General features: G+C 54.4%; 1 protein-coding gene across 1 annotated transcript in view; it reads right to left on the reverse strand.

The window, feature by feature from the left end:
• The window catches only part of DLGAP4 (DLG associated protein 4), a 200,636-nt gene extending 182,730 nt beyond the window's left edge, over positions 1 to 17,906 (reverse strand). Inside the window, 1 exon segment of the mRNA XM_036824561.1 lies at positions 17,879 to 17,906. The gene's annotated coding sequence lies outside the window, so the exon portion shown is untranslated.
• Between the last annotated feature and the right edge of the window lie 640 nt (positions 17,907 to 18,546).

Here is an 18,546-nt window from a genome sequence, read left to right on the forward strand (position 1 = left end):
GACCCAACGCAGCCAAAAAAAAAAAAAAAAAAATCCTAAACAAAATTTCAGCAAATCTAATTCAACAATATGTTAAAAGGCCAAGTGGGTCTCATCTTAGGAGTGTAGAGTTGGCTCAACATTTGAAAATTAATCAATCTACTTCATAACAGAGTAAAAGAGAAAAACCATGGAATCATCTCAAAAGACACAGAAAAAGCATTTCACAAAATCCAGTATCCATTCCTGGTTTTAAAATTCTCAGCAAACTGGGAATAGAAGGAAAATTCCTCAACCTGAAAAAGGCATCTACAAAAACCCCACAGCTAATATGATATTTAATGGTTAAAGACTGAAAGCTTCCTTCTAAGCTCAGGAACAAGACAAGGATGTCCACTCTCACCACTCCTATTCAACATTGCCCTGGAGTTTCCAGACAGGGCAATAAGGCAAGAAAATGAAACAAAAGGCATCCAGATGAGAAAGAAAGAAATAAAACTATCTTTATTTGCAGATAACATGCTCACCTATAAAGAAAATCCAATAGAAGCCACACACAAAAAAGCTATTATAACTAATAAGTCAGCTTACCAAGGTGCAGGATATAAGATCAATATACAAAAATCAATTTTTTCTATATACTAGCTACAAACAACCAGAAATTTAAAATTTTAAATACCATATACAATAGCATCAAAAATATGAAATAGGAATAAATATGGCAATAGATGTGAAAGACCTGGATACAGGAAACTAAATTATTGCTGAGATAAGTTTTTAAAAAACACCTAAATAAACTGAGATACCTTGCTCATGGATTAGGAGATTCAATATTGTTAAGATGTTCATTCTCAAATTGACTTTTGACAAAGGAGCAGAGATAATCAGCAGAGCCATAGAGTTTTTTCAACAAATGGTGCTGGAATGATAGAACATTTATGAGTAAAATGTGAAATTTAATCCATATCTCACACTATATAAATTAACTCAAAATGGATCATAGTTATAAACATAAAACTATAAAACTTCCAGAAGAAAACATAGACTAAACCTTTATGATCTTGGACGAGCTAAAGATTTCTTAGATATGACAACAACAAACACAGTCCATAAAAGAACAAATTGTTAAACTGGACTTCATCAAAAATTTTACATGCCTGTGCTTTGAAAAGACAATCCATAGACTGGAGGAAAATATTTGCAAAACATATATCCTTTATAGGACTTGTATCCAGAACACAAAAAGAACCCACAAAACTCACGAATAAGAAAACAGACAACCCCGTTTAAAAATGGGCAAGGAGGCTTCCCTGGTGGCGCAGTGGGTAAGACTCTATGCTCCCAATGCAGGGGGCCCGGGTTCAATCCCTGGTCGGGGAACTAGATCCCACATGCATGCCACAACTAAGACCTGGCACAGCCAAAATAAATAATAAATAAATATTAAAAATAAATAAATAAAAATGGGCAAAGATGTTGTACAAAGAGACACTTCACAAAGAAGATATACAGGTGGCAAAATAAGGATGTGAGAAGTTGCTCAACATCACTGGTCATTAAGGAATTGCAAATTAACACCACAATGAGATACTACAACTATTAGAATACTTAAAATTGGAAAGATTGACTCTGCAAAGTGTTGGTGAGGATGTGGAAGAACTGGAACTTCCACATGCTGCTAGTGTGAATTTTAAATGGTGCACCCATTTTGGAAAACACCTTGATAGGTTTCTTAAAAAATTAAACATACACCTACCATATCGTCCAGTCATTCCTCTCCTCGGTATCTAATCAAGAGGAATGAAAGCATAGGTTCATACAAAGATCTGTACACACAAATTCATAGAAGCTTTATTTCTAATAGCCCCAAACTGGAAAGAAGCCCAAATTTCCATCAACAAGTAAATGAATAAATAAACCGTGGCATATCCACACCATGGAATACTACTCAATACAATAAAAAAGAACAAACTACTGATATATGCTACAACATGGATGAATATCCAAATAATTATGCTGAGTGAAAGAAGCCAGACAAAAAGAGTATGTATGAGTGCATTTATATAGAATTCTAGGGAACACAAATGAATACTTGCCTGGGGATGGGGAGGGGCAAGAGTAGAGTGGGAGGGGGAAGGGGGGAAGAGATGCAAGAGGTAGGCTTACCTAGGGCCATGAGGAGACTTTTGGGAGGGATGGATATGTTCATTATTTTGATTATGGTGATGGTTTCAGGGTGTATACATCTGTCAAAACCTATCAATTTGAACACTTTAACTATGTGTGATTTATTGTATATCAGTTATACCTCAATAAAAGCTGATTTTTAAAAAGGAAAATAAAGTTACGGGGGGAAACGGGGGGAAAGGATTAAACTAGAATACTTTGACTGGTTTTTTTCAACTTAGAGGTTCTAACATTTTTTGAGTCTTGAAATGTTAAGTCTCATCCGTTCAAGGATTCATAATCATTTATTCCCATAGTATAAACATACCTCATTCTGTCATTTGAAGATAACTATACTGAGGTTCTGAGATGCACTGGTACCAAGTAAGAGGCTGTGATGCTAAATCATTTCTCCTAAAATGTAACACCCATAACCTGAGATCCCATGATTCCATTGCTTTCTCCATCTCCATTCTTTTCCTCAAACACGAATGGAGGAATAGAATGGCTCCTACTCCATCATTAGAATTTAAATCACCTCTCGCTTTAGGGAGCCACTGAACATGATGTTTAGGAAGAGTTTTAAGTAATACGGGGATGTGCTTCCACCACAGGCATGAGCAAGGAGAGGGAACAGAAGTGAAACACAGAGGTATTCTGGAGTGTCAGCCCACATGGAGCAGAAAAACGTCCCCGGACAGAACCACCAATGGGACATAGCTCCAAAGCTACTGCAGACACCACTAGTGATTTTTGTTTTCATCTTTTTCTTTTAAAAATTTTTTACATTTTAATTTAATTTTTCATTTTTAAATGAATAGGCTTTTTTAGAGCAATTTTAGGTTTACAGAAAAATTGAGCAGCAAGTACAGAGTTCCCATATATCCTTTCTCCTTCCCCCTTGTAGTTCCCCATGATGAATACCTTGCATCAGTGTGGTACCTTTGTTACAATGGATGAACCAATATTGATACATTATTATTAACTAAAGTCCATTGTTTAAACTAGGGTTCACTCTTTGTATTGTAAAGTTCTATGGGTTTTGACCAACGTATAGTGTCATGTATCCACCATCTCAGTATCATACAGAAGAGTTTCACTGTCCTAAAATCCTCTGTTCTCCACCTACTCATCCCTCCCTTCCTCCCCTCGAATCCTTGGCAACCACTGATCTTTTTACTTTCTCTACAGTTTTACCTTCTCCAGAATGTCATACAGTTGGAATCAGACAGTATGTAACCTTTTCGGACTAGATTCTTTCACTTAGTAATTGTGTTTAAAGCTCCTCCATGTCTTTTTGTGGCTTGATAGCTCATTTCTTGTTATTGCTAAATAATATTCCATTCAATGGATGTACCACAATTTGTTTATCCAGTCATCCATTGAAGGACATCTTGGTTACTTCAATTATTTTCCATTATATATACATATACACATGAATCAAGCCATACTATATATACATTAAGGTTAGTGTACTCTACCACACATATGTTACACCTCAATACAAAACTTTTAAATATAATAATACTCTGTAGTCATTGACTCAGAAAGATGGCCAGCATCAAGGGGAAAGGTAGCTATAGATAAGCAGGACTCATATGACCCTATTTATGCAAAATCGTCTACACATATGCATTTCACTGCAGATGACTTCAAAACTATATGAACTAAAATTTATGAGAGTACTTTGTGTACACCAAGCATTGGCCTAAGCACTTTTTCACATCATTTCATCCTCACAACCGTCTTATGAGGTTGGGACCATTACTGGCCCCACTTTACAGATGAGAAGACCGAGGCACAGAGAGATTAGGTAACTTGCTTGAAGTCAACTAACTAAGTGGCAGGGTGGGATTTGAACTTAGGCCTTATGGCACCAGCGCCCACGCTCTTACGTAAACCCTGACCACAGTCCCTGAGGCTGCACACGGTCTGGTCCCTGTCACCCCCCTCATGCTTTAACTCATCCTCCCTCCTCATCCCAACATTCCAGGATTCTCCTCTTCCTTTCTCTTCCCTGAAAACACCACTGCCCTCACACTGCAGGCTTTGCACATTTGCCGTTCTCTCCACCAGGAATGTCTTCTCATCCCTCCGGTCTCAGCCCAAGTGTCACCTCCTCCAGGCAGCCTTCCGGACCCCCAGCCTGGGCTGGGACCTCTCATTTGCATCCATCGTTCCCATGACTCTCCCCTGCGGACCTCATCACTGTTCTACCTGCTTTTTGAGTCCCCTGAGAATGAGGAAGTGTCTGTTTCACTCAGAGCCAGGTCCCCTCTGCCCACTGTAGGGCCTGGCGTGGATTGGGCACTCAACAAATATTTGCTGAAGGAATGAATAAGTGAATGAATGAATCCACCTGCCAGGTCAGATCGACTTGGAGGGGCCTCTGGACGGCTGACATCGAAATGTCGACGATGGTCACCACAGGGAGGTGGATTCCGGGGAATTTTTACTCTCATTTTTGTACTTTGGGGTTTATCTGGCTGGATAGTGTTCCTGGGGGCAGATATCATCTTCCAACCCCTCAGCACTTCTCCTGTCTGGGGGACCCCAGTCTGCCACCCTCCCTGCCCCCTACAAAGTTCTCCCAGCTCTGCCTGCAGCCCCAGTGGGCAGTGTATTAATAAACGGAGGGAGAAGGTCACCCAGCTTGCAAGCACCAGCTGAGCCGTCCTTGACCCAGGTGCAGATGAAATGCGCTGGGGGCGGGGGAGGTGGGGGGGTGGGTGGAGCCGCTTCACCGAGCGCTGAGCACGGGTGAGCTATTTCTGATTCTCACCTGGCCGGGCACAGCGCATCTGCCGCAGGAAGCCGCAGGAAACGGAGCCAGCCCGGCAGGTAGAACCGCTGGCCAGCTCCCCCCGCACGCTCATCACACCAGACCTGGCCACTGACCTGCTGAAAACCCTCCCTCAGCTCTCCAGCACCCAGGGTCGGGGTGGGGGGAGAAAGGGAAGGGCAAGCCCCTCCAACTGGCATTTGAGGCTCAGCAAGGTCCCCGCCCACCTTCCTGCTCTCCACTCTCCCAAGTGCAGCCAGGTCCTCACTCAACTCCTGGCCTTTGCACGTGCTGTTCCCCCTGCCAGGAATGCCTGCTCGGCCCCAGTAGTTGGCTCGCTCCCACTTAACCTGTGGGTCTCAGCTTGGAAAACTCCTCCAAGAAACCTTTGCTGATCATCCCCCCAGCCCTTGTCCCAGGGCTGCCTGCTATCACAACACAGATCCTGATGACCTGGTGGCCTGTGATCCCTCTCCCAGCCTGTGATGTGCCCACCTTGTGGGCCCTCATAGTCATCTCCGTGTCCCAGCGTCCAGCAAGGGAGTGGCCCATAGCAGACACGAATCCACGTTTGCCGACTGACTACAAGAGGGAGAAGGTGCTCCTGGTGCTGAGAGGGACAGAGGAAGTGGGGGGCAGGGGAGCGGAAGGGGAGCCAGTGATTGAGTGTGGCTGTGACCTGGAGGCCGAGGGTAGAGAGATGTGGTCCTGGGGGGTGGGGCAGCGTCCACAGTCAGCTGCAACCCTGTCTGATGGGCTTGCCCTCCTCTAGCCAGCCGGCCCCAGAGCTCCAGGTCCCAGGTGTGGCTGCCTGCAGGCCCTGCCGCCCCAGCCCCGACAGGCGCAGTGGACGTGGAATCTGTACAGCACAGAGCGTTCTGTCTAAATATATCTGCTCCCAACACAGGACACACAGGGAGGGAGTGGGGGGCACGGTGGGCCTGAGTGCTGGGAGAGCCTCTCAGGAGCACTCGCCCGGCTCACGGCCCCTGCCCTGGCAGGGGGAAATCCACCCTGCGGCCCAGGGTCAGGGGCGGGCCTGGGTGGGCTTTTCCAAGCAGGGTTCCCAATGCCTGACCTCCTACCCAAAAGCAGCTGCCTTGAATGTGGGCCACACACAAACCAGGCCAGCAGAGGAGGGAGGGGACACAGAGGTGGAACCTGGGGGAGGGGGACACGGAGCTGGGGGAAGAGGCCTTGGTCCTAGGCAGTCCAGACTCTCCCCACCACCTTGTAACAAAGGCACAGAGAGGGAGGCAACTCCAACAGTGTCACATGGGGGTCTGGGGGCAGTGAGGGGTGGAGAACCCAAGTGTCTTGGCTCCCAGCCACCCTGAGGGCTTCTAGAATTCTCTTCAGCCTCTCCCAAGGATCTCTCAGAGTGGGAGAGCAGAAAGCACTAGGTTCAGAGCCAAGAGGCTGTGGTTTGGGACTTCCCTGGCGGTCCAGTGGTTTAGGACTCCATGCTTCCACCGCAGGGAGCATGGGTTTGATCCCTGGTCGGGGAACTAAGATCCCGCATGCTGCATGGCACGGCCAAAAAATAAATAAATAAATAAATAAAAATTTTTTAAAAAGAGGCTGTGGTTCAGCCCCATCTCCACCACTGAGGCCCTCAGGCAAGTCCTCTCTGGGCCCCTGTTTCCTCATCTGTAAAATGGTCATAAGCACGCGTCCCTGTGTGTGCAGGCACTCTGCACGTAGGAGTGTCCACTTCTTGGCCCTCCCTTCCAAGCTGGTCTCATTGGGAGCCCGGGCCAACCTTCTGTGAGCTGGTCTGCACTGGGGTGTGGGGAAGGGACGCCAGAAGCCTCCAGGGTGTGTGTGTGCGTAGGGGTCAGGGAGTCATAAGAGAACACAACATCAGCTGCTTTTTCTTGAGCACCTGCTATGTGCCAGGCCCTGTCCTAGGTACTGGGTTGGCCAAAAAGTTTGTTTGGGTTTTTCCATAACATCTTGCGTCACCTCAACGTCACACCAAGCCTCCAAGGCAGGCAGTGACGTGTTATCCCATGGGGAAGAGATGGGGAAACTGAGGCTCAAAGAGGTTTCTGTGACCTGCTGAAGGTCACACAGCTGGTGAGGAGAGCCAGACTCGAACTCGAGCCAACCCTCAGAGTCGGCTCACTTCCTCCTGCGGGTGGACGAGCTCACTGGTGGCCACCCAGGGAGGTCCGCCCGTGGCTCCAAAAAGCCTCCCAGGGTCCTCAGGGCTGAGGCAGTGCCACCTTTCCACTCAGTTTTGCTCTTTCAATTAAAAACAAAAGCAGAAAAAAAAAAAAAAACCCCTGTTTACTGAAACAGCTGGACATAAACACTCGCTGCTTCATTTTTAAACAGGCACTAAGGCCCCATACAGCCGAGCCTACCTCCCGGCCCTCATCCACTCTCACCCTAGGCAGGATGGTGCAGAGCCTGGATGCTGAGGACAGCTGGTCTGGGTTCAAATCCTGGCTCTACCAGCTGCTGGCTGGGTGACCTTCGGATTGTCACCCTCCCTCTCTGTGCGTCATCTCCCCACCTGTGAGAGAACAGTGGGTCCCTTCACCCAGTGTCACTGGGTGTACTGGAGAGACGGCTGAGGCCAAGTTCTGGCCCACGTCCCACAGGAAGCAGCGAGCATCACTCTGGTTTAACCTATCACTGATGACAGGGTAAGATTCCCTAAAAATAGATGCCCAGATTCCCTCAGAGTGGCTCCTGGAGACAGAATGTGTGTGTGTATGTATGAGAGAGAAAGAGAGAGAGATCATAAATGTTTATTATCATTTTAAGTCATTAAGTTTTGGGATAATTTGTTATGCAGCACCAGATAACTTAACACAGAGGGTCAGCCTTGAGAGGGGGTAGAGGAAAGGGCAGAGAGCAACTGGGGGCTGGCTCCAGAGGGCGCAATTTATGTCTCCCAGGCTGGGCATGCGGGGGTGTCTTCCTCTCATGCCTCCCCCTGACCTCAGCCTTCCCTCTATGGCTGCTTCCTATGACTGTTTATAGACACAAGAACAGATCAGAAAGAACTCCTCTAACCCACAGAGACTACCATGCGCCAGCTCAATGCTAAAGGCTTTTGGACTTCCCTGGTGGCACAGTGGTTAAGAATCCCCTGCATTGGCAGGCAGGGTTTGAGCCCTGGTCCGGGAAGATCCCACATGCTGCGGAGCAACTAAGCTTGTGTGCCACAACTACTGAGCCTGCGCTCTAGAGCCCGCAAGCCACAACTACTGAGCCCACACTCCGCAACGAAGAGTAGCCCCCACTCGCCACAACTAGAGAAAGCCTGCGCACAGCAACGAAGACCCAACGCAGCCAAAAATAAAAATTAATTAATTAATTAATTAAATAAAATTTTAAAAGATAAAGGCTTTCACATATTAGTTTTCATTAAATTCTTTACTATGCCCAGTGCCTAGAATAATGCCTGGCACATAATAGGTGTTTGTATTACTCTGTATGGACTGGGCAGCAGTGATAAATAGACCCCAAATTTCAGGGGCTTAAAGAACAAGAACTGTACTCCTTTCAAACAGTTGGGCTTCTCCCCAGGTTGGCAAAAAACAGCCCTGGTGGGTCCCCAAGCTAAAAGAGGGAGACCAATCAGCCAGCTTCCCACTTGCTCAGCCCCTGGGCACCCCCATGGCGTCCCAGATGGGCTCATGCAGCCATCGTCCCCGCTCCTGGTTGGGGAGGAGAGGCGCGGGGGGCCACAGTGGGATATACGGGCTGGGCTCTGGTCTGAGGCACTTGCCATATGACCTGGGCTTGACCCAGACATCTCTGTGGGACAGGAGCCTGATGGGGCACAGTCTGCACCTGGTCACTGGGGCGCAACAGTGCTTGGCTGACACCTATGAGCTGTGCACCTACTGTGTGCCAGGCCTCAGGCTGGGCACGGCTAGGGGAACCAAGAGGCGCCAGCCTGGCTCCTGCCTGGAGGGCAGGAGTGACCCACGTGGGACGAGGGGGCCCGTCTCCTGGAAGGATGAGGCCTAAGCCGAGTGGTAAATAACGAATAGGAGTTCCTGAGCAAAGACTCTGGGGAAGGGTTTTCCAGGCAGAGGGAGGCTGGGGGCCAGGGGACATGGTGTGCTCTGGGAGTCCCAGGTCATTCAGCTGATCCGTAGGTGAGGGTGTGACAGGGGCAGGTGACAGAGGCGTGGACTGCTCAGGGCTCTGGACCATGACAGGGTGTAAGGGGCCGGGTGTGGTTCTGGATCCATCTCTTTGCCTGTGTGTGGAGGGTATATGGGCAGGAGACCTAGGAGAGGGCCGGGACAGTCATCTTGACGAGAGGCCATGACGTGCTGAAGTCAAAAGATGCTTGAGAAGGGGACATGGGGCAGGGAAGGGGCCCAACTTCTGCTTCGTAGCCGAACCCCTAGTCCCACCCCAAGGGCTCCATGCCTAAGGCTGCCTCCCCTCCCCCAGCCTCCAGGAATGGCCTTGTCATTTATCAAACCCAGCCTGGCAAATGGTTCCTGGAAGCCTCGGGGCTGCTGGCTGTGCGGTGGTGCCCCTGCCCAGCCCCGCACCCCAAAACAGGCTGCCGGCTGCCTCTGCCCCTGCCCCGTCCAGTGTCAGCAGAGGGTGGGGACACTCCGGGTCAGCAGAGTCAGTCGGCTTTGGCCTCAGCCTCAGCAGGCAGGCAGATGGCCAGCACTCCGTGCCAGTGCCGGGAAGGCCTGAGGCGTGGCCGGCCAGGAGAACACTGTGGGTCTGCCCTGCTCCGGAACCTTCTGTGGCTCCCCAGTTTCTCTCAGTGGGAAGCACCCTTGCAAGGGGAGCCCGAGAGGCTGGGAGGAGGGGCCCAGCTCCACTATGACTTGCTGCAGAACCTCAGGCAAGTCGCTCAAACGACCTGAGCTGGACTCAGTGAGAGCCAAAAGCTTTCCCCAGGGACCCCTCAGGGATCCAACCCACATCTGGCCAAGTTTCAAGCCCCACCTGGACAGGCTGCTTCACTTCTGTGAGCCTCAGTTTTGCTGTACATCAGCAGTGCACCGTGTGGTCCACCAGGCCTTGATTCCCCCTCACATCGAGCTCCTCCGAGCTCCCTCCAGGCTTGAGACCCTCATGCTCCCCATGCTGTCCCCAGGTCAGGGCCTTTGCACCAGCTAACTCCCACTTGCACGTCTCAGCTTGAGTGTCGCCTCCCTGGGGCAGCCCTCCCGGACCGCCCCAGTCTAGGGAAGATCTCCTTGTGCTTCTCTGCAGCAGCCGTGCCTGTCACTGATGTGCGTTTACATTCGTCTGGGAGGTTAGGTTATGACCGCTGGCCTCCCAAGAGGATCGTGGGCCCCAGAGGGGTGGGACCGGGGGCTCAGTTCACTGATATGTACCTGGCACCTGCTCTGGGCACAGAGCAGGCACCTTCCATGTTGTCTGCTGAATGAATACTTAGAAGAAGAAAGGGAGAAAGGGAAGGGAAGTCCAGAGGGAGGATAATATCTATCTCCCAGTGTTAGGAGGATCTGACAATACACAAAAGCCCTGGCCTGAGCGGAGGCAACGTCACACCAGCCCCACACACCCAAACATACACATATCGCACACAGGGGTGGGAAGGGGCCCACGGGCGGCCCTACCTCCCTGTCCACGCCCACACCCTCCCCGAGTCCCCTGATGAACCAGACAGACAAGGGTCAGATGCACAGACAGGCAGAGGTGGGTCTGGCCCCATGACTCGCCAAGACCACCAGGCTGCCCAGAGCCAACCAGCCTCCGTTCCCGCCCGCTCTGTCCCTGGAAGGCCCTGCACACTCCCAGTCCTCCAGGAATCTCTCACACCCCAAAGGTGGCAGGTTTCCCCCCACCACCCAGGAGAAGCATGAGACACTAACACCTTCTCCCTGCCATCTCACCTCAGCTTCGAGGACCGGAGCTGCAGCTCAGAAAATTCCCAGCACAGCCAGGTGGGGGCCCAAAGATGGGCCAGGGCAGCCTCAACCCCTCCTACCCCATCCCACTCCCACTGCACAGATGGAGAAACTGAGACCCAGAGAGGGCATTGCGGCGGGGTGGGGAGGGGGGTGGTCATGGTCACCAGGCTGGCCTCTTGCCTGGGACTTGCTTGCCTTCTCACCTGGATGCCTGAGTCACACAGACCTGGCTTCAGATCCTCGCTCTACCCACACCAGCTGCACAGCCTCAGTTTCCTCGGAGATAAGATGGGGATGATCACAGCACCTTGCCCCCTTCACTGCGGGCTGCACACATGGAGAACACAGGTGGCAGAGGGCCCTGTCCTCCCACAGCAGGCCGAGTCCAGCCAGGACACCTCCCGAGTTGCAGGTGACCCCCTCAGAGCCATCACTGCAAAGCTGCCTGCTCAGCTTCAGAATCCCAAAGCCCGGCCCTCACAGTGCACCCTGCCCAGAAAAGATAGGCAACCATGCCAGGGTCACACAGCAAGACCCCAGCATGCAGAGACTTGAACTTGGGCCCTGTTCAGCTGAAACTCCAGCCCCGAGCCTCCCACCCCAAAGTGGATCTGGCAGAGCCAAGGAGGTGCCAGGGCTTGGCGGCAGCCGGAGGAGGGAGGGAGGCAGGCAGGCAAGCAGCTGGAGGTGGTGGGAAGAACCTTTTCTTCCCCTGTCTTTAGCAAACTCGGGTCCCCGTTTCCAAGCTGCGCTCCAGAGCCCTCAGTTGCTGCGTCACTGCACGCAGTCAGCCCGCGGTGGGCGTAAGGGAAGGCTCCCTCCCTCTGGCAGGGGCTGGGGGGCAGGGGGGTGGTGGGGAGCCAGACAGAGGGTCAGGGGTGAGGACAGTGAGGGCTCCCTGACAGCTCCCAGAGGGAAGCCCAGCTGGGTTCACCCCTGGAATCACAGAGGGCTGAGCTGGGAGAGCCTCGGAGACTTAACCCCTAGTGCCTCACAAATAGATGGAGACCATGAGGCTCAGAGAGGTGCTGGGATTCAGTCGGTGACACACAGCAGCAAGCTAGCTCATCATTCGAATTCCAAGCCCCTATCTCCTAGCAACTGCAAAGCAAAAGCCTCCTGGACCCACCTCTGTCACCGCGGGCTCATCTGTCACTGCAGAAAAAAAAATGTCTGAACTAGAGGCCTAGTTCTCACTCCCGGGCCCTGGCACCTGGAAGCACAGAGACCCCCACCTGCACGATCACAAGCACCTCAGCGGGGTGTGGTTCTGAGCCCCTGTCGTGGGGCGCAGCACAGTGCTAGGTACACAGCAGGCGCTCAATAAGTGGTCTTGTGCTCCATTTATGTACCGGGATGCTGGCCCCATTTCTACATTGTCAAAGACAGAACCCGCCCACATCATGTGTTTTCTAAAGATGACCCCCTCGTGTACCAAATGTCGCTTTAGCCATTTTTGAAGTAAACTCCGGGAGATGGATCACCTGCACAGGCCTTCTTACGCTGAAGAGAGGAATACAAATGCCGTGTTTGCTTTGCCGCCTGCTCAGGAGCGCCTGCACCCCTGTGACTGGGCCCTGGGGGCTGCGGTGTTTGCGTGAGATGGATCTGCCCCCTCACTGGACGGCCCCAGGAACCAAGCGCTTTGTTCTCCCTCTGTTCTGCAGTCATGGTCACTTCTCAGGACCCGTGTCACCTCCCCGTCCCCCCGGAAGCCGGGGAGATGGGCCACCTACCGGAACTGTGTGTTAGTGGCAACTAAAGGAGCTGGGACAGGCCACGGCTCTCTTACTAACAGCACGCTTCCCCCGGGGCCTCCAGCAGGGCCTGGGAGGTGAGGCGCTGCTGAGTGACCAGTGACATCCACAGGCACTCTCAGACCAGGCTGAGCTCCACCTCCAGGGTGTGTCCAGGTGCCCTCAAACCAGGATCTGGGTCTGCCACCCACATTTGACTCCCACGGCCTAATACCCACCTTCCATGCCCTCCACCATCACTTCTGTTGAACAAATGGGAACTTTAGAATTTCCATAACACAGGGCTAAGAGTAGACTCTAAACTCTAACCCACCCGGATTCAAATCCTGGTGCCACCACTTCACCAGCTGTGGGGCATTGGACAACCTACTATAGCTCTCTTTGCCCCAGTTTCCTTGTCTGTAAAATGGGGAGAGTAATCTTAGGGTGGGACGGGACAAAAGGAGGGGTCGGATTTACGGTGCTCAGAGGCAGTGCTCACTCAACAGAGGGCCCAGCACCGTGCATGGCTCCTAGGCGATGGTCACTGATGCTCTGTGGCGTGAATGGGTGTTAGTCAATGATCCGTTGTCATTATTATTATATCATCAACATCAGCAGGGATCCCCAAGCCTGGTTTTGCAACTAGCCCTGGTATAGGGTGTAGCAAAATTTTCCAAACAAAATTTGCTTCCATTCATTTTGGGTTTTTGAAAAGGCCACGTCAGACAGCTCGGCGAGGAGGAGGCGGCATTGCGAAACCCAGCACAGAGAGATCTGGGTCCCGCTCCTCGGCTCGGGAAATGATGTGCGATCCATGAGCAAGGGGGGCCCTCGGAGCCGGCACCCCCAGGGCTCGGTCCAGGGGGCTCCTGGCCTCCTGGGTTTATCCCCACTCTCTGAGTGACCCTGAGCAGCCACCCAACTGCTCTGAGCCTCAGTTTCCTCATCTGTCAAATGGAGACAATTTCTGTTTTTATTTGTACCCCTCCCTGGGGGTGGTTAGAAGATGAGGGGATTAAATGTGTTCTGCAAACTGTAGAGTATCGCACACACCCTACAGGCCTCAGTCCTGGCCTGGGGCAACCACCAGGAGACACTGTGAAGTGGGTGTGGGAGCAGAACAGTCTTCACCCGCCTCCCCCCCCCACCCAGAGGCCACAACAAAAGAAAATCTAGTCACCTGAGTTTTAAAGGGTTCCCCCCACAAGAGTCTGATGAAGCGGGGAGTGGGCTTGTCTTTGGTGCAACACAGGAAGCCCCTCCTTAGTGAGAGCCTTTCTCAAAGAGGGTGGAGTGAAAGTTTGCACGGCAGGGGCCCCCTCCCAGCTAAGCCGGCCTCCACACTCCCTCAACCGTCAGGATCCTCCATTAGAAGGAACTTCGGAGCCTCACGCCCAGCCCCTCAAAGCCACCAAGCCCCAATGTGGGACAGCCCTCCCCACGCGCAAAGAAGAGGCAGGGCCCCTGAGGACTCCCTTCCCGGGCTGTCAGGATCACAGACTCCAGACTGTGGGTAGACACAAGGCCCCTCTGAGTTCACCAGGCCCTAGCTTTCACTTTACTCAGGCAGTCCAGAGAGGGGACATGTCTCATCCAAGAGCACACAGCAAGGCAGCAACAAGGCTCCTGGCACAGGCTGGACACCCACCATGACAGTACATTGCCCACCTCCATGGCCAGCCCGCTCAGGAGGCCACCTCCTCCTAGAAGGACACATACCCCCACCAACCCCAAGCCTACCCAGCACTTGGCTGCCTCCTTGCCTCTAACCATGCAGTTCTCTCAGCCAGCAGTGCCCTTCCCCGCCATTCTCCATCGACCCAAATCCTTCTAATCCTCCAAAATCCACCCCAGATCCAGTGTGTGTCCTCCAGGAAGCACTCCCTGCAGGTCCTAACTAGTGGCCCCTTCCCAGCACTCGAGCAGCCCCAGCCTCCATCACTGAGAGGGGCCTGGCAGGATGACTAGAGTTTACAGAGCAGGGCCCTGTGGGGGGCCTCTGGGTCCCCATGCCTGGCACAGGGCTGGGCACTCAGCAGGCCTCAGGAAGCAATGGTGGCCCAAAGACAGAATGGAGGATTAGGAACTGGAGAGGTGAAGGAGCTGGTGGCCTAGTGAAAGAAAGAAGGGATGAACCAGTAAATAGGTGATGATGTGAGCAGATGAACTGATTCAGGAATAAATGCCTGGCAAGATGGGCACAGACACACCACCGAAGATGTAGGGTCTTGCCCAAGTGCGGCCCCTCACCCTCTTGTAGAGCCTCTGGGGGCTCCTAGATGTACTGGGAATTTAGAGGCCACAGGCCTATCAGAGCCCAGCCAAATGCCTCTAGGTTTGCAGACCCAGCTGGAGGCCAGGAACCCACAGGGATGGTCAAGGTGGCGACTGGGACTGGCCAAGGGTCCCACCATGCCCTACCAACCAGTCCTTGACTGAGAATGGCCTAGACCTGTCCTCAGCCCCAGGGGAATGGCATGAAGAGGCAGGCATAACCCTGGCCCTCCCCACACCAACCACACTGAGCGACATCCAATAATAAGGCATGGTGACTGGGTCACTGAAGGCAGAGGCCCATGGGGCTGTAAAGGAGGTGACAGGGACACAACCTGGCCTGGGTACCAAGGAAAGCTTTTTTCTGGAGACCTGGATGATGAGTAGTAGTTAAGTAGGCAAATGAGGGGAAGGAAGGCAGGAGGTTCAGGCAGAGGAATCAGCATGTGCAAAGGCCCTGAGGCTGGAGGGAACCTGGCCTGTTCCAGGAACTGAAAGCAGGCTAGGGGGACCGGAGCCAAAAGGTGGGGGTGGGGGGCAGCGGTGCAAGATGTGGCTAGAGGAGTAGCGAGTTGGGGAAGGAGGCTGGGCTTCACCCTGGGAGCTGTGGGTATTTATTGAGTACTTACTGTGTGCTTAAAAAAAATCTGCATTCACGATTTTATGAATTCACATTCCAGAATGTTTAAGTGAAAGTGTTTAAATGCACTGTAATCAGACAATGCTATTTTTTAATGCTTTTTTGAATGAATGAATCTTTCAAGCAATCAATCACGGATGTATAGGAGGGTAGAGACCACCTGCCCCCATCACACAGAATGCCCTATACAATTCCTCAGGGCCTCCCCATCATGGAGAAACGCTGGCACTGATGAAGCCAGTGGCCCATAAACCACACAAGAACCTAACGAGATGCCAGTGGGTGCCCCCGGTACGTCCAATACGTCACTGAGTCTTCTGAAAGCTCCAAAGTACACAATCTATCCTTAGTTTCCAAGTGCTGCACAGACTGTCTTCAAAAACACCAACTCAGCTGCCAGGCAGCCTCGCGCTCGGGGCACAGCCCTCAAACCCACAGCTCCATTGCAAGGCTGGCACTAGCGGGATGCTGCCCTGGGTCCCACATGACAGCCATCCATCAGCCCGCTCCACCCCACACCTCCTCTCCAGTCTGGACCTTGCCTTCTGTCCCCAGTGCCCAGCACAGACCGTCTCCCCCTGACAAAACAGGGGCTCCTCGAGGGTGGGGACCACATCAGGCCATCACATGTCCCCAGCGCCTTGCACAGGCCTAGCCTGGCCTCTGATGGATGAATGAGGGGCGGGTGTCAGGGACACCACACACAAGCACACTCGCTTAAGTCCAGCGGCCGCCTCTCAGCTCCAGGAGGACCCAGGAGCCCTGGCGCACCCCTGCCACGGCACAGGCACGAGCACACACGCCTGCCCCACGTGCACAGCCAGTGTCTCCAGGAGCTGCTGGGAATACAATTGGCATCTGCCACTGACTGGCTGCCAACAGCCCAGTTCCGGGGCCTGGCGGTGGCTCCCAACACTCCAGCTACCAACGGGCTACCGGCTCTGCGGCCCCACCCAGTCCCGCTGCCCACAGGAGTCAGGCCCCTCAGGCCACCCTGGGGCCAGGCAGCCCACAGTCCCCCCTGTGGGACAGAAACTGGGCTCCTCCAACAGCCTCTCTGAGACGGTCCTGTACAATCTCGCTTCAGCACCTCTGGCCTGGCAGAAGACACAGCCCCCTCCCACCAGCGAAGGCCCAGAGGCAGAGGGAGCCAAGACCCCAGGGAACTGGGCTGGGCCGGGAGGTACAACCGGGTAGAGCCAGGCCAGCCCAGCCTCCCTTGAGGCTGGGGACTGCAGCCCCCTCCCCCTCTGATATTTCCACTTCCAGGCAGGTGTGGGTGCAGGAACCCTCCCCCCATTAGCCCTGCTTTCCAAGCTTGAGGCTTCCCATCCTAGGGGCACCTCCTCCGCCCCCTCAATCCCCAAGCCCTGCAACTGGCCTTCCCCATCCCATAAGCCCTTCCCCTATTTCATTTTTTCCCCACATCAACAGTCTCTGGCAGCCCCTCTGCAACACAGGCAGTGCCGAGGAAGACGGCAGAAGGAAGAGGGATGAGGGATAGAGGAATGGAAGGATGGAGGGGGATTGGAGGCGGTAGGTTTGGTCGAAAGAGGCCAGAGGCCATCACATGTCCAAGTAGCACATGTCCCCTCCCAGCAGGCCCGGCACATCTGGACCCAGCTGGCCTCTCGGGCCACCTGGTCCACCCGCCACCCGCTCTGAACGAGAACCCCTTTCACCGCGGGGCGCCGCACGTGGGGGCCTCCAGTAGCCATGTGAGCACCCCCCCAGCCCAGGTGCCGGGTCAGCCCGGCCCCTCCCGGGTACGCAAACAGGGAGGGGGCGCTATGCAGCGGGGGGGTTGGGGGTGCCCCTGCCCCCTCCCCAGATGCCAGGTCCGGGGAAAGAGCTCGGGAAGCGGGGAGCCGGCCGGGCAGGCTCCCCGGGCTACTGAGGCGGGATCGGAAGCAGCTGGGTTGAATGGAGGAATGCCCGGGCCGGCCGGCCGGCAGAGCCCTCCGTCTCCTTAGCTCCAAGGTTGGTGGGCAGGGAAGGGGTCTACCTGACCCCCCGTCCGCCCTGCTGATGGAGGGTCGGGCCGGAGGAGAGGCTTCCCAGCTTTGGCAACCGGTTGACAAGGGGGAGTCCGCGGGAAAAAGAGGTGGAATGGGGGCCCGGCCCCGGATAGAGGGTTCCGGGCCCAGCGCCACCGCCCCCCGGCTTGAGGGTCGGGGGAGACCTAGATTGGGGGATCCCACCCAGAGAAGGGGGCTTCCCAGCCGCAGAGCCGCCCCCTCGGATCAGGGGCTCGGAAGACAGAACTGGCAGGGGGAGGGGGCTTTTCTGCGCCAGCGCCGCCCCTCGGTTTAGGGAGGTCTGTCCGAGAGGAGACCCGGATTTCGGGGTCTTGCCGAGGGACGGGGCGCACCGGCCACGGAAAGGGGGTCCGGGCTACCGCGCGCCACCCCCGCGCCCTCACCTGCGCCCGGCGCCCCGGCCGCCTCCGGCCCGCTCGGCCGCTCCGCTGCGCTGCGCCGCCGCCGCCGCCGCTCAGGTCCGCTCGCAGGTCCGCTCGCCTAGGCCCCGGCCCCGGCCCCGGCCCCGGCCCGCGGGCGCCCCATGCCTCTCCTCTGGCCGGCGCGGCGCCCCAGATGCGGCTGCGGGAGGAGGAGCCGCGCGGCCCCGGCTCCCCGAGAGCGGCGGGGAGGGGGCGGGGGGCGGGGGGCGGGGAGAGGCGCGCGGGGGAGGGGGCCGCGCGGCTGCGCCCAAAACCAGGCGCGGATGCAGCCACCGGCCCGGGGCTGGGGGTGGGGGGGGCGCCGTTTCCAACGCCCACCCCCACTCACGCCCCCGCAACCCCGGGGGGGGAGGGGGAGGGTCTCCGCAGCCGGCGACGCTGGGTCGCGAGCCGGAAGGGCGCTTGGAGATCCCTGGTTGGCCGCTCAGAGAGTGCAGGCTACTGGCACAAGGTCACACAGCGCGGGCTGCGGTAGCGCGGGAACCTGGAACTCCAGGCTGCAGAGTGGGTCAGCGGGAACGTAGGTTGACGAGCGCCGGCCCCGTGGAGAAGAGAAACTGAGGCCCACAGAGGACGAGATTGGTCTGGGTCATACCGTGCGAGTCAGGAGGCCCTTGGGATTCGAACTT

Source organism: Balaenoptera musculus, chromosome 15 (genome assembly GCF_009873245.2).
Source record: "Balaenoptera musculus isolate JJ_BM4_2016_0621 chromosome 15, mBalMus1.pri.v3, whole genome shotgun sequence".
Lineage (NCBI taxonomy): Eukaryota > Metazoa > Chordata > Mammalia > Artiodactyla > Balaenopteridae > Balaenoptera > Balaenoptera musculus.